Source organism: Gopherus flavomarginatus, chromosome 19 (assembly GCF_025201925.1).
Source record: "Gopherus flavomarginatus isolate rGopFla2 chromosome 19, rGopFla2.mat.asm, whole genome shotgun sequence".
NCBI lineage: Eukaryota > Metazoa > Chordata > Testudines > Testudinidae > Gopherus > Gopherus flavomarginatus.
In genome coordinates this window covers 9,478,606-9,494,990 of record NC_066635.1, presented here as the reverse complement: position 1 = coordinate 9,494,990, position 16,385 = coordinate 9,478,606, and the positions used below count along the sequence as shown (strand labels likewise).

At 46.3% G+C, this 16,385-nt stretch overlaps 1 protein-coding gene across 7 annotated transcripts in view; it reads right to left on the bottom strand.

Annotated features, from left to right (window-relative positions):
• The window catches only part of GTF2IRD1 (GTF2I repeat domain containing 1), a 168,068-nt gene that overhangs the window by 123,779 nt on the left and 27,904 nt on the right, over positions 1 to 16,385 (bottom strand). For 4 of the 7 annotated variants that reach the window (XM_050929457.1, XM_050929458.1, XM_050929451.1 and 1 more), the window contains exon 2: positions 615 to 702. The exons of the other annotated variants lie outside the window; for them this stretch is intronic. The gene's annotated coding sequence lies outside the window, so the exon portion shown is untranslated. The remainder of the gene's footprint in view (positions 1 to 614; positions 703 to 16,385) is intronic. 7 annotated transcript variants of the gene reach the window in all.

Sequence of the window (16,385 nt, the reverse complement as noted above, 5' to 3'; positions counted from 1 at the left end):
AAACAGAGGCAGCATAGAGAAGTGAAGCGACTAAGCGAGTCAGCTCCACAGCCAGGAGTTCCAGATCCCAGTCCTTTGCTGTACAGCGCAGAACCGTGGGGATGCATTCAAAACATGGAATCTTCTGAAGTTTAACTAACCAGGACTCTAAACCATAAGAGCCTGATTTGCAGTTAAGGAGAGCTGTGGGTGCTCAGCACTTCTGAAAAGCAGACTCTAAGCTGATTACTCCCTCTCTGGAGAGCTGAGTTGCTTGAAATTTACCAAATATCAATTTTACTGTGAAAAATTGCTCACTTTTTTCCCCACCAGCTCTAATATGTTCTCAGGCATGACGAACTCTTGAACGGGTAACTGTCTGGTACTAAATTTTAACAAGTCTCTTCCTGTAAACAACTGTAGTCTTGCCAAAAATAATCACCACAAGTTAGGCCACATAAAATATGGAGATTGCCTTAGAAATCATGGGATTTTAAAAAATATAATAAACACTAGGCTCTTTCTATTTGCCTTTGGTTTCTGAGCCTTCAAGAGGCACTTGAGTCACATTTTTAAACTTTTCTTCCCAATGAGAGCAAGAAACTTTTTTAAAAAATGAAAGCTGAGATTCTCACCTAATCACATGCCTCCAGGAGCTGGGACTTCAAGCAATGCACCAATCGTTCGAATTGGGAACACTGCAGCTATGCTTTTAAGTGGTACCTGTTATATGAAAAATATTGGGCTTCACTTAACAGATTTCTTTACTTCTTACCAGTTTCCCCATTACATTCTAACCCTCCTTTAGTGCAACTTGAAGCTGGCTGCCTTCAGCCATAAAGGAAGCTTTGGGTCACATTCAAGAGGAACTTGAGCCTGGGGGGACAAGGGGGGGAGAGCATGCAAAAAATAATATATCAAAGAAGCATGCTAATGTAGGCCCTGCATAGATTATTCCTACTAAGAATAGGTGAAATCTACAAAACCCGATCCAAAATCCACTGATGTCAATGGGAGTCTTTCCATTGACTTCAGTGGATTTGGCATGAGGCCCCAAGAAGAGTGAGACAACTGGGTCAGGTAGAGTGCTTATGAAGAAGTGCTAACCACAGCCCTAACCACAAGCTCCACCCTTGAATGTGCCACCAGCAGCTCCAGCTCTGGAGGTTCTTGGGAACATGCTCCATTGGCTACCTCATTTTCTATATACACTTGCACACCAAGGCAGCCTTGACTTGGCCCTTTGTGTTTTCAGCTTGGAAAAGAGACGACTAAAGGGTAGGCTGACCAGATGGCAACTGTGAAAAAAAACGGGACGGGAGGGGGAGGGGGAAAATAGGCGCCTATATAAGAAAAAGTTCCAAAAAATGAGACTGTCCCTTTAAAAACGGGACATCTGGTCACCCTACTAAGGGGGAAATGATGGAGGTCCATAAAATCATGCACAATGTCAAGAAACTGAATAAGCAAGTGTTTTTTATCCCTTCACATAACACAAGAACCATGGGTCATCCAATGAAATTAATAGGCAGCAGCAGGTTTAAAATAAACAAAAGGAAGTACTGCTTCACACAACGCAGTTAACCTGTGGAACTCATTGCCAGGGGATATGGTCAAGATCAAAAACTATAACTGGATTAAAAAAGAATTAGATAAGTTCATGGAAGATAGACTTATCAATGGCTCTTCGCCAAGATCATCAAAGATGCAGCCTGATGCTCCAGATGTCCCTAAGCTTCTAACTGCCAACAGCTGGGACTAGATGACAGTGGATGGATGACTTGATGCTTACCTGTTCTGTTCATTCCCTCTGAAGCCTCTGGCACTGGCCACTGTTGGAAGACAGGATACTAGGCTAGAAGGACCACTGGTCTAACCCAGTGTGGCCATTCTGATGTGTTTTACCCCCTTGCCCCCCACAGCAACTGTTGCAGTGGTGAGAGCAGCTGAGGAAGGAAGAGTCAGGATGGAGGCTTGAAAAGAAAAAACAGGACCACGCCCTTCCTCTCCAAATGATGGGGTTAGTTACTGCTCATGTTGATGTATAAAGGGTGGGGACCCACAAGCCACAGACAAAAAACAGCAAAGCACAAAAACGGGGGATGGGGGGTGTACACATCCATCTATTTGGGCTCCCATCCAGTCCCATTTTCAGCTGTTTTTGTTGCTCAACGTGCAGCTCAAAGCCATTTCTGGAAACAAGCTTTGCCACCACCACCACCACTCTGAGCCCTGGTAGGGGCACCCATGTTATGCAGCACAGAGAGCCGCGCCTGCCAGCTGGGAGCCCTGCATGCCTCTCTCACAAGTTCTTGGAGATCAGTTCTTGATAGGGGTGGGTAAAAGCGCTCCTTTGGCTACAGCAAAGGGTTCCATGCCCTGATGCCTCATCTGCACGTCCTAGTTTTAAGGCCTTTTCTTAGTGATCAAACACAGTGGTTCTCAAACTCAGGCCGCCGCTTGTTCAGGGAAAGCCCCTGGCAGGCCGTGCCGGTTTGTTTACCTACCGTGTCCACAGGTTCAGCCAATTGCAGCTCCCACTGGCTGCGGTTCGCTGCTCCAGGCCAATGGGGGCTGCGGGAAGCAGCGCGGGTCAAGAGACGTGCTGGCCGCCCTTCCTGCATTCCCCATTGGCTGGAGCGGCAAACCGCAGCCAGTGGGAGCCGCAAATCGGCTGAACCTGTGGACACGGCAGGTAAACAAACCAGCACGGCCTGCCAGGGGCTTTCCCTGAACAAGTGGCGGCCCAAGTTTGAGAACCACTGATCTAACAGAGACAATGCCAACTCCCAAGCCCTCAAAGCAGGGCCTGCCTCAGACCAAATGGCGCCCCAGGAGAGGATCATCTTCAGCACCTCCAACTCCACTTGTTAAACTCATGAATACCTTATTTTTTTATTGCATTTGAAGCCCATTTCACAACTCTGATGAATGATTTGTATGCACAAATTATCCCCATCTCATAACACGATACATTTGCACGGTGGAATCTGTAAATCTGTACTTATTCATGGTAATGACAAAAACAGCACCCCAAGCCCAGTAGCCCCCAGGTGGCCGCCTCAGTCACCTGTCCCTAAAACTAGCCCTGCCTTACAGTTTGTTTCAAAGGAGATCCTGATCATTTATGGTCCTCAACCACTTTCCAGCTTGTCAGCCCCATACCGGGTAACTGCTGTATTGCCAACTTCAGGTGTTCCAAAGTCCTGAGCCAGGTCTTTCGGGCTGACTTAAATAATCATCATCATCATCAAGGCACTTTTAAAAAATAACTCACTCATTCTGAATTCTTTTTGCTTCTGGGGCTATGTCTTCACTGCAGAGTTGTCTTGAGTTCTCTATGCTTCAGTTAACTCCTCTTGAGTTAGCCGAGCTCCAGCGAGAGCACCCACACTGGAGAACAAGAGTGGAGCTGCACAATGCGCTTGTATTAGCAGCACAGATTAGCTGCTTCCTCACTGCAGTACCAGCTTAAGTGTGCTCAGAGCAGTGGTGCTTCAAACTCATACCCACTCAGGGGCCAGCTAGCTGGAGTTGAAAGCATCACGTGTGCTGAGCCACAGATGTGTGCGTCTATGGATGCAAGGTTATACCTTGAGTTAACACTGCAGTGAACACAAGCCTAGAGGGAAGAATTTAGCCCCTAGGGTTAAATTAATTCTGAATGCATTTTAGGTCACCTACCAATCTTTGCAAGTTTCAACGTACATTCTTCACAGACCACATACTGCGATGAGCTAGCTAATAGAACAATGAGGCACCAAACCAACTGGGGTCTCTTGAGGAAACCACATAAAATTGACCAATAAGAAGCTGAGTATTGGAGACTAGACTTGAATTTCAAGCTGTGGCTTTTCTAATCACTTAAGCAAACATGGGTATCAGTAAAGCTGACGGATGCAAGTGAACCTGATTCCACTAACAAGTGCTGGAACACCACAATCCAGACAAGCCACAGAAATTAGTTACTGGTTGGTTGACGGCACACCATCGATATAGCATTGTGGTAACCGAATAACTGGCCCTGGATTGCTGCTATTACTCCACTGCCCAGCAAAGGAAGCAGCAGCATGGATTCCTGCTGAGCACTTTGCATTTCTCTGTGGGAGGAACAACATGGGCCAAACAACTGTTTTAAAAGCTGACTGTGGTAAAAGAACTTTAAAAACACAAAAATATTACAAGTCCCACATAGGCTGACTTGCAAACAAGTTAAGATAACAATGTCTGGCATGGCCTAGTGATTCAAAAAGATCCTTGAATCTTCCTGGGATGTTCCAGCTGAAACTTAATCCCTTATGCCTATTTCAGAGTATTCATCGCTGAACGAGCTAACCAATCCGAGTCACAGAACTTGTGGCTCTTGAAGTCTCTGTTTGTCTTTCCTCAACCCCTCTTTGTTCTTTTCACTGGGTAATATTCAGTGGAACAGGTTCATACTGCAAGGAACCTATCCTTGTTGTCTTTTACAGGCAGCACAAACGAAACCAAAGCACCTGTTGAAAAGCTCCTCACATACACGCTGGTGAGAAAACGAAAATATCCGTAGGCACTATAGTCAGAGTCCTGCTTTTCCAGATAATCCATTTCAAACCTCACTCGGCACAGTTTAGTTCCACTTAGAGAACAAGTAAAGAACAAACCAGGTGCTCTTGCAAAAGGTAAAAGTCTCACCGTACCCTACCCCATTTGTGTAAGATGAAAAATTCCCAGCACTCCATGGACCTTTCAACTCAGATGACATTTGCACTTTATATTCTTTTGTTACCCACATTTTCTAAAGCCTGCTCTACACTTGACAGTTGTACTGGTGCAACTATTTTGGCTAGGGGATCTGCTTTTTTACCAGTAAAATTGTACTGAGATGCCTTATATCAGCTAGCTGTACTGGTATAACTGCATCCATATTGGGGGAGTTGTCCAGCTATGATGATTTATTATTTGTATTACCTTAGCAGCTGGGAGCTCAGGTCATGGACCAGGACCCCACTGTGCTAAGCGCCAACCAGATACAGAACAAAAGGACAGGCCCTGTTGCAAAGAACTTACAACTTGCTTTAATACTACAAGGGCAGTTAAAGCAGGACAACTTTCTAGTGTAAACAAGGCCTAACACTGCAATGTCTGGATAGTTAACACAACCACTAACTAGGTTTTAACTGTTAAAGAAAATAGGGAACCAAGTACCACTACCACAGAGAAAGGTACTCTGAATATCCCAGACAGGAAACTGCTGTCGCAGAGGAAGAGTTTCTTGTCCAATAAAGCTACAGACACCAGTCACTTATGAGCCATGCCTCTGTATTTCTCATCCTTACGTATCGTCTCACCATTAGGAGCTACAGACCCAACAAAATTGTAATGGACCTCCCCCAGCCAACAGACTAGCCACACCAAACATCTTTGCCCAGGGGAACCCAAACTAAAAAGTAACCAAAATGCTCCAATTTCTTCTAAGAACACTTGTTTTAAACTAGGCACACCGCTGAGCCCGGGTATTTCTAACATCCTTATCACAACAGAATCCAAGCTCTTAAGCCTGGGTATAAGTTCGGAAAGGGCAACTTTGCGGTATATTAGTAAGTTCTGGGCACACACCTGAGTTTGGGGGAGTGCAGGTGGCATCTAGGATTGTTGGATGGTGCATAAAAAGTGTGGCACTCCTAGCATACCTGTAGTACATCCCAAGAACACACTGGGATTTATGATACACAGCCATGTCTATCTAAGCAATGCATAGGCAGGAGGCTAGATCCATTGTGCTCCGCCATAGCTGGAAACATGGAGGTCTAGCCTAATGGCTTAGGTCTTCAGATACTGTCGTGATGGGGGTCCACAGAGAGAGACCTAGGAAAGTAAAGCCCACTCCCTTGCTCACCAATGCTCAGGGTTTAAAAGAAGCCCAGGCAGGGCTGGAGAATGGACACGTAAAACAGGCGCTTAACTAGCTGCTCTCTACTTTGGCTTCAATCTGTCAGGCCAGAGTAACCTGGGTACATCTATACAGCTTTAAACAAAAAAAAAACCCACTCCCGGCTGTGAGTCCCAGAGCCCAGGCCTACAGACTTGGGCTTTCTACACAGCAATTTTTAGTGCTGTAGTGCCTTTCCAGCTCAGGCCAGAGCTCACTTGTGAAGCCCGAGGGGAGGGGAGGGTGCTCAGAGCCCAAGCTCTTGCCTGAGCTGTAACAGCTACACAGATATTTTTAGCACCGTCGCACAAACCCCGCAAGCCTGAGTCTGTCGAGCTGGGCTCTGAGACTTGTTGCGGGTTCTGTTTTTGCTGTGTAGACTACACAGCAGCGCATGCCTCATCACTCTTTGTCTCGTTGTTTAACAGACAAGTGCCAGATTTACGGGCAGGTGACCCACGCGACCAGCAGGGGTGCTGGCCTTGAGGGGCACTGGGCTTGGGGTGCTGTTTTTGTTGTTAGTAGCAAAAGGGAAAATAGAATGCTTGAAATAACACGTTTTCGGTATTGCGTAGGTGGATTCATTTTTCATTAACCTCCTAGAATGTCCTGGACCTCTGTAGAATCTTGTAGAACCTTCCAGACTTTGAGATTTTCTGTAAATACAGCTTGACAGATCCTAGTGGACAAATTAATCATCTTATATGACGAGGATAAATCAAGCATGCAAATCGTGCACCAAAGTCACGAAATGGGCTCCGAATCCAATAAAAATAAGGCATTGAAAAGTTTAACAAATGGAGAGGGGGCACCAAAGACGTTGCTCATCTGGGGTGCCATTTGGTCTAGTGCTGGCCCTGATAGAGGCCACGTGCTGCACCTGTGCTCAATGGGAGGGAGCCCTGTGCACATCCTGCAGATCAGCCAACCTACCTTTCCTCCTCACTGGGTGTGTCTACATTGCAATTAAACACCCACAGCCAGCCCGTGTCAGCTGAATCAGGCTCGCAGGGCTTAGGCTGTAGGGCTGTAAAACTGTGGTGTAGTCATTCCAGCTTGGGATGGAGCCTGGGCTTCCGAGACCTTTCTCCCTTGCAAGGTCCCAGTCTGAGCACAAATGTCTACATCCTAATTTTACAGCCCCACAGCCTGAGCCCTGCAAGCCCTTGTCCTCTGACACGGGCCAGCCATGGGTGTTTAACTGCAGTGTAGATGTAACTACAGAGGCCTGGACTGAGCTCCACTTTCAGCATGTCCTTGAGTCCCTTTGACTTTCATGCAACTTGCTTAAGTTCTTTGGCAGAACTGAGGGCAGAGTGAAGACACCAACTGGCTTGCAAACAGACTGACCTCAACTCACTTCATGCTGCTGTCAGCCATGTACCTGCAAAAACAACAAGGAGTCCTTGTGGCACCTTAGAGACTAACACATTTATTTGGGTATAAGCTTTGGTGGGCTACAGCCCACTTCATCAGACGCATGGAGTGGGAAATACAGTCAGGAGGTACAAATACACAGCATATGAAAAGATGGGAGTTGCCTTACCAATGGGGAGGACGGTGTCAGTGCTAACGAGCCAGTTCAATTAAGGTGGAAGCGGGCTATTCTCAACAGTTGACAAGAAGGGGTGGAAATTACTTTTGTAGTCCGCTACCACTCTGAAACTTGTCACACATGTACCTGTGAGACACCTGTCAGTGCAGAGGAAGGGAGGATGCCATTGTTCTGGTGGGAGTGAGTCTGCTGGGGGAGGGGGGACCAGATCGAGAGAGAGGGAGAGGAGCCATCACCCACAGACTCAAATATAAATCAACTCTCTTCCACTTCCTACCTCTATACCCCCACTCTCCTCCAAAAAATTATCTTGAAAAAAAAAAGGGAGGGGTCTAAACCCATTAATATATGCAACCATAACAAAGGAAAATTCCTTCTCCCTGCCCCACAGAAAAGTCTAGCCGAACGTGGTGTGAGCAAGGCAAGACACCAAGGCAAAAACTCTTAACCTTCACACTGTAAAATCTGACAATCAGCATTCGCCCAGACCCTTTGTTCAGTCGTCTAGCATGAGGGAGGCCTCATTTTGTTTGGAGGGGACAGAACCCTGTAGATTCCCTGTTGTCATCAATGGAATAATTGTCCAACCCATCAAAGCCTTTAAGCACGTGGCTAACCTCCCATCCTCACATACTTCAAGGTAAGTACATGCTTAAGTGCTTTGCTGTGCTACTTGCAAACTGATCTTTCATTTGTGTATGAGTAAGAATCTGCTGGTTTATAGACTGTACTTCTTAAAAAAACCAAGGCATATCTGTTAAGGTAAATTGAAAGATAATTGCACAGGTTGGGGAAAAGAACTGACCTGGGGAATACATGGAAATGCCAATCACAGAAAACACTGCTTTTTAATGAAGCACAAATGTGCAGGTTTAATCACCCACAAAAACACCTGTTACACATTTATTACAAAAAGCACAACAGAAGATCCACTACAAAAAACACCAAAAAACACCCATAATCAAAAGGAACATTACAGGTCTGATTAATCCAAAAAAGCTAAGACATTAGTAGCTCAAACAGATAACAGAGACACCTGACACTCAATCCCTCAACACCTTTGATCCACTCTGCCTTGAAGTAGCAGGGTTTCAAAATGGAAGTGAGATGATCCGTATACATGATGTGCTACACCCTCCCAGAGCATGAAGCAGCGGAGGCTGACTCAGGACCAAATCCAGCCAGCCAACAGCAGCTCAGTGAGTCATCACTTTTCCTGGGTGACCATCTCTTGTACTCCAGACTATAAACCTTCATTTTGAAAAAGGCAGAGACTTCATCCCTCTGATTTAAAGGAAAAAAAAAAAAAAAAAAAAAAAACAAAAAAAACCAACCTTCAAAACATCAAATGACCATATACCAATGCGGTTTTGTCTGCTTCAGTCTGCAAACAGCTTGAAAGAATAACCATCTATACTACCAGCTTTCACAGTGTTGTAACCGGGTCAGGACACAACAGCATGATAGCCAGGTCACTAGACTCTATTGCAAGTAATCAGGGCCTAAGTGACAGATTTTCCAAAGAGCTCACAGTCTGATTTTCAAGGGCTCAGCAGTCACAATTGGGGCCTGATTTTCAAAAATAGTTCAGCTTCCATTTAAGCACCTATATAAGGGGCAGATTTCAAAAATATGCAGCAGCCAGCAGCTCCATCGAGGCCCTTGTGGCCAGGTTTATAAAAAAAAAAAGTTGACAATCCAGCCATTTATTTTGGTACCTAGAAATGGGAGCTGAGCTTTCTTGTTGGCTGGGATTGGTTTCAAAATTGGGCCCCTATTTATGTATGTAGTGAGGGAGGGTTTAAAAAGATGGTTATCAGGAGCTACTATAAATGTTTGCAGACCATTTGGAAGGACTCAAATCGCTCTTCTCAGAACCCAAGGGTCCAGAAGACTAAAATTAGTAGCGTGTGTTAAGTGACTAATCTGATCTCCCTGTGGTTTGCTGCCTTTCCCTGTACCATTCTGATCACGAATCAGCAACGTTTATGATTACCTACCTATCATGAAAAAAAAAAAAGTTACCTTCAGAAGTCACGGGACTCTTTCGGGGGTACCAACAGTGGTAGGTATTTCAGTTTTGTGTAGGCACAACTAGACAGACCAGCAACAGAAACACAGACAGATCAAACAGCTCATTGCATGGCATTCGGGAAAAGCTTTTGTTAGCCATGTGTTCCCAAAAGAGGAATTTTCAAACAAAGATCTTTTTGAGAAATATAGTGCCAAATTCTGCACGTGCGTTATCCCCGAATACCCCACTGGCTTCAGCTAATGACATGGATTCAACATTGGTGTAAATGAAAACAGAATTTGATCCATTGCGCTGTGGGTTGCAGAGAAATGTGCTTCTGTATTAGTGATGCAGCAAATCATATCCCTCACATACAGTTTGTAATATAATATATTTAACAGGAGCACAAAGACCCTGCCACGGCACTTGGAAATAACAATTTCTCCCCTAAGTAATAAACAGGTGCCATATTTTACCAGGGCCAAGAACAGCCCTTATTTTTCCATCAACTGTTACAACCAATTTTTGTGTAAGACAGACCAGGGTGGATCCAGCTGGAAACTGCTTGCAAAATGGAATGCCTTCAACTCCCACTCAAGTCAGGGTTGAGATGCTGTCCAGCACCTTATGGGACTGGGACCGAATGCTTCTGGTTCAGGGGTTCTCAAACTGGAGGTGAGCACCCCTCTGCCCTTCTCATATTTCTGAATAGGAACGAGTTCCTAGATAGATCCTGCCTACATGGGAGGTCATAGACGAGACTGACAACTCTTGTTCTAGTTTATTTCCCCTTTGGGATAAAGTCCCACATTAAAATGTATCAAGCATTTGTATCAGTCAAAGGGCTTTCCAGGGCTTAAAGAATAAAAGCCTCCGTCCGCTCTCTGCTGCGCTACAGCCAGACACTGGCTAATGGCTCAGAGGTGGGGTGCAGTTTTGAAATTCAAGTTCTTTGCCAGCCCACATCCCCCATACTGATAAACAAAATGAAAATGCCCCAGGGGTGACCCCTCCGCTATTTATGTAACTTCATGTTCACAGAGCAAGGGCAAGGAGGTCAGGGGGATCAGGAGTGTTTTAGCTCAGAAATGGAGCTGTATTTCTTAATTTACCAAGGCAGGAGGGAAAAGGAAGCCTCACCAAGGAAGCAAGGTGAGTGACTCTTCCAGCAACAGGGACCCAAACAGGAAATTAACACTCTCAGTGGCATGGGGAAAGGGGGCTATTTTTATTTTAAAATGTTGATTTACTACATTTGTGGAGCAAAGTTCAAGCCAAGACTCCTCAAAAAAGAAACCAGGGGAGTGGGAGGGGAAAAAGAGACCGTTTCCAGAGTCTGGTTTCTTGGTATATAAGCTAATACTCATGTTATTTAAAGCCAGAGTTTTAACAGCGTTCAGCTACTGTTTGCGTGATCAGGATAAAAAAAAAAATCGCAATCCTAATTCCTGGCCCCCTGGTGCCTATGACAACTGGTAGCTGTCTCCTTGGAAACTAATCTCATGGTATTTGAACAATGTAACACGGGCCTTTAATCTCCCAAACACTGTAAATCTTTATTCTAGCCTGCTTTTCTAGTACCAGAAAAGCCAACATAAAAAGCTTCTTGTTTTCTGCGTAGTTAGGGGGATCCTAACTGCATTTTTCTATTACACATACACACACTTATTTAAATTAAATGGGGGTCTATGTCTCTTGTGTTCAGGAGCCTTACAGGTAAATAATTACTCATGCTTCACATAACTTAAGAATCTGTTCCTCAGGCATGGAGAACTCACACTGACAATTACAGACAAAGCTTTTTCACTCAGATGAAAGGAAGAGACATACATCCATCACCCACCCCATCCCCCAAAAAAGCCACACAGGGGATGGCTACATCTGTAATATCGGCTCGCTAAAAACAAGTCTGGTGAGCAGAAATGCTTTTGTGCCTGATCCAAATCAACAAAGCAGGTTAGTTTCCTGGTGTCCCAAGGCCACAGAGCCTGGCATGCTCTGCCCTCATCCTTTTGCACCCTGAAATTGACATCAGACAGCTGCACTGGACAGTTTAAAATAGGTTTCTCAGTAGAATTGGCAGAAAATAATCACCAGTAACTGGTTTATAAACTGCATCCAAAACTCAATCAAAAGCTATTAGCAGAGAAAAAGGGAAAGATATTTTGCATGTTGCAGCGTGACTAGCATTACGAATGAATAAACTGTATCAGATCTCAATGTTACTGGGAAACCATAATACAGTAGCTATGGGGGGCGGGGAGGGAGGGAACATTGTTACTAGTCAGAGCTTAGAGATGTTTCAAAGAAGCACTAGCTCTGACACTGCCTGACATTGTACGGTGTTGTTCAGCAGTGGGGTTTTATCAGATCATAACAAAATAATGAAATAATGCTATGGCTTAGCACTTACCTTGCTTAGCACCTTCCAGCCCAGGATCTCTCAGGTCTCTCCCTACAGATACTAATGGGTTGAACCTCCCAACCCCTGAGCCAGCAGGTATGGTAGGACTAGCCTCGTTTTAAAGTAGGGGAAACCAACACACAGAGGGCTTGTCTACATCACAAAGTTGCAGCGCTGGTGAGGGGGTTGCAGCGCTGCAACTTAGGAGGTGTACACATCTGCAGGGCATCACCAGCGCTGCAACTCCCTGTTTGCAGCGCTGGCCGTACTCCCGTTTTGTCTCGGGTGTAGAGGATCCAGCGCTGGTGATCCAGCGCTGGTAATCAAGTGTAGACACTTACCAGAGCTTTTCTTGACCTCCGTGGAATAAGCAGGTATCCCAGCATACCTGAGGAAGCCTCTGGTAATCAAGCAGGTCTCCTTCCCCGGTTTGCTCTCGCGTTCCCCGAACCCCCGTGCAAGCAGGTCTCTTTCCCTGCGGTTTGCAGGGTGGTTTGGGGAACGCGAGAGCAAACCGCGGCGAAGCTGGTCTCCTTCCCCGGTTTGCTCTCGCGTTCCCCGAACCCCCGAGCAAGCAGGTCTCCTTCCCTGCGGTTTGCAGGGGGGTTCGGGGAACGCGAGAGCAAACCGCGGCGAAGCTGGTCTCCTTCCCCGGTTTGCTCTCGCGTTCCCCGAACCCCCCTTGAAGCCGCCCAACAGCGCTGCAGTGTGGCCACATCTAACACCACTTGCAGCGCTGGTTGCTGTAAGTGTGGCCACTCTGCAGCGCTGGCCCTATACAGCTGTACTAATACAGCTGTAACAACCAGCGCTGCAAAATTGTAGATGTAGACATACCCAGAGTAATTAAGTGACTTCCCCCATAGTAACTCAGAAAAGGGAACAGAACCCAGGAGTCTTGTCTCAGGCCAGGTCTACGCTGCCAGGGAAGGTGTGTTTGCAGCACAGGTGGGCATACCCCTGTGAGCTTTCATCTAGCCAGCGTGACTAACAATAGCAGCATACCCGTGGTGGCATGGGTTTCAGCATGGGCTAGCCACCCAAGTGGGCATGTGCAGTCTACAGAAGAGAAGGCTGAGGAGGGTCATTACTACAACCTTTTACAAATTTGAAAACTGTTAAGAGGGCAGTGATGAATTGTTCTCCATGACCACCAAGGGTAGGACAAGAAATAATTGACTTCATTTGCAGCAAGGGAGATACAGGTTAGATATTAGGAAAAACATTCTAACCATAAGGATAATTAAGCACTGGAATAGGTTACCTGAGAAGGTTCTGGAATCCCTGTCATTGAAGGTTTAAGAGCAAGTTAAATAATCCCAGTCAGGGATGGTCTAGGTAGAATGAAATCTCTAATCAGCCGGGGGGGGGGGGAGAGCGGGGGGGATGGATTAAAGAACACAGAGGTCTTCCAGCCCTCCATTTCTGAGATTCTATGAAATGTTCATTTTCTGATCAGCTCTAACTGAAGCTAGGCTACATACCCCATTCCCTGGGGGTGTGCGGAACACGGGGACAGAAGCAACAGTCTCCTGGATTGAAAATTCTGTGTATCCCGTTCGAACTGATCTGCGGGGTTGGGGAGCGGGTGCCAGCTCTCTGCCCCTAAAGGAATTCAGCCACTCTGAAAACTCCAGAGTCATCCCCAGCTCACAAGGATGTTTTCAGAGGCACAAACCTATGCCTTTGTATTGCATCAGATGGCATGGGTTTGTTTTTTTTAAATTTCCTAGAGAAGATGCCCAGATCCCCCTCCGCCAATTACTCCAGCTGAACACTGCTAGGATGAATGGATAGACTTAGGGATGACATAAGGGGCAGCAAGTGCATGAAAAGGAGAATTTCTTTCATCGGTGAAGACAAATATGTATATCTTCCCTTTGGGGGAACCCCCCCCCCCCAAACAAATCATTGACTCCGTTCCCCAGCCATTCATCCCTCTCCTCTGCTATGCATGCACCTCTAATTCCATGTACTGGGCACCCCAGTACAACTGTCCCTCCTTTCAAAAAAAAAAATTGAAAAGAAAAGAAATCAAGACGGCTTCCAAAGCAAAGACTGAAGCGGGGGGCCTTCCCTCCAACCAGCCCCTACCTGCATTGCATCTCTAGTTTCATCAGGACAGAGTTTAGTTTCAAAAAAAAAAAAAAAGAGAGAGAGAGAGAGAGAGAGAGAGAGACTTAAAACTTTATGTTTACAAAGAAAAAAAAAATGATGCTTGTATGTTACTGGAGAGGTGTCAGGGGACTGGAGACGCCCTGAAAAAACAATTCTCAACTGTATACAGAAAAGTAATACAGACCCCCACTCTCTCTCTCTCTCGCCACCCCTCTCCCAGGCCCTGCTCCATCCATTCATACAACTGGCACAAATCCCTTTTTCTCTGCAGCTGCTGCCCCCTGAGCATCCTTCCTGCATCCTTCCGCCTCATCATCTCTCTTCCTTTTCCATGCTGATATTCCTCTCAGTACAGTTCTCCAGCCACTGCACTGCATTGGGTGTGATGTAGAACAGTAGTTTATAAGCATTTCTCTCTTCACCTAGTTTTATTTAATTCTTAAGGCTCGATCCTGCAATCTTCATTCACGCAAAGTCAACATGGAGAGCAGAATCGGGTCCCAAATTAAGACCAGACTTTTTACTCTCTAATTCTCATTGGTCGTGGGCCAGTTCTCAGACTGAAATCAATAGGAAAATAGGGTACAAGTCTGGGTGGGATAGTCTGGTCCTTAGATAATTATATCCACTAAGCTAGGGCTGCCACCAATCCCGTATTACAAGAGCTGTCCCTTATTTAAATAGGAAAGTGCCTGTCCTGTGCTTCATCTCTGCACAACAAGATCAAGAGTTGCTGAATGATGCAAAAAGCAACAAGAAATCTCACACTGAACACAGGTGAGTACTACTTGATAATAATATGGGGCGGTGGAATAGGATAGGAGTGCTAAGAAAAGAGTCCCTTATATTTGAAATACAATGCTGCACTCAGCACCGGGACTGCACTTCCATCTAGTCAGCCCTCTCAGGGATTTTTCTCAATAGCACCATGAGTGTAGCAGCATAGGCCCTGGTTCAGGAGAGCATCCCTACTCAGGACAGCACTTATCACAAACTCTTAAGGGCAGGAATAATCTTTTTGGTCTGTGTTTGTACCGCACCTAGCATAATGCGGTCCTGGTCCATGACAGGAGTTCCTGGGCACTACTGCAATATAAACAATCAATCAAGTGCTCTCCAGGTAAATCAGAGCTGCATAATGAGGTCTCTAAACAAAAAGAAACCACAACTTAATGTTTTTACTATGGTTTAATAGTCTCTCTAACATCTGTCTGGTCTCAGCACAGTAGATATGTGATACTGGGACATCACTAGGTTAGAGTAAGTGCTATTCATTGACCTGAACTGTGACTGTTTCGAGCCCACGTGAAGTCCTCTATCCAAAGATTTTCAAAGCAATTAAACAAAGCCGAACAGCTCCATGACTCCCACACATGGCCACCAGCATAACCGTAACGCAGAGGACACATTTAAAAGCAACATGCTTTGCCAGGGCTATGCCCCAGAGGCGGACAATAAATGTCTACAACAACTCACCCCAAAGCCTGAAGCCAAGCCAAGCCAAGCCCCCTAGAACCCGGAGAGGAGGAAGAGCTCAAGTTTCCATGCAGTCTACTGGGAACCTTGGTATGAGTTCAGTCTTGAATGGCGCCGAGCACTCCGATCCAACAGCGCTCTCAAGCATATGCTTAGCTCTGAGCGTGTTTGATGGGGTTTGCAGATCCCACACTGAGGTATAAGGAGTGGTGGAAAACTGTTGGGCGAGGAAGGCCCCATCCCTCAGCAGCTGCCAGGCATGCTCCCTGTATAGAAGAGAGGTCTGGCAGTCTGGCAAAGGATGCATGGAGTGCAAGAAGATAGACAGACTGCAGCCGCGGAGGCAGAACCACTGCACAGGCGAAATACAGGGAATGCGAGCAAGACTCGACTGGGATCCCTTGATTAAGAAGTGGGGAACTGGACTCTGAGCATAAGCAGGGAAGTGCTCCCCCTACACACACCCAGCTGAAGTCCTGAACTACCAAGACTGTCAGCAGAGGGCTGAGGCCGTACCCCAAAGGCAAGGCAGGAAGCACCCCAGGGGAGGCTGACCTGGAGAAGCCAAAAGGGACTGAGCCACGTCTTGTCTCTCCACCAGGTCCTGCCCAGGGCCCAAGGGGAGAGAGGGAGGGCCTGGATCCTGCTATCCTTCCCTCTTCCCCCTTGCTGCCTGAGAGATCCAAGGGGACTCAGGGCTGCAGGGTGGGAGCTGGAATGCACAGTGGTTCGATTGCCAGGCCCCCAGACTGCCCAAAAGAGCCACGTCAAGGCTCGGAGAGACTGTTCGGCTGCAGCCTGAGCACTGGGCCTGCTGCACTTAAGTGTAAACACGCAGAATATTAGGAGCTGCACCAATGTCTCATTTGTATAAGAAATGCAGCCTACGTTACTCCCTCTGTAGCTTCTTTTTTCCATCCAATCAATC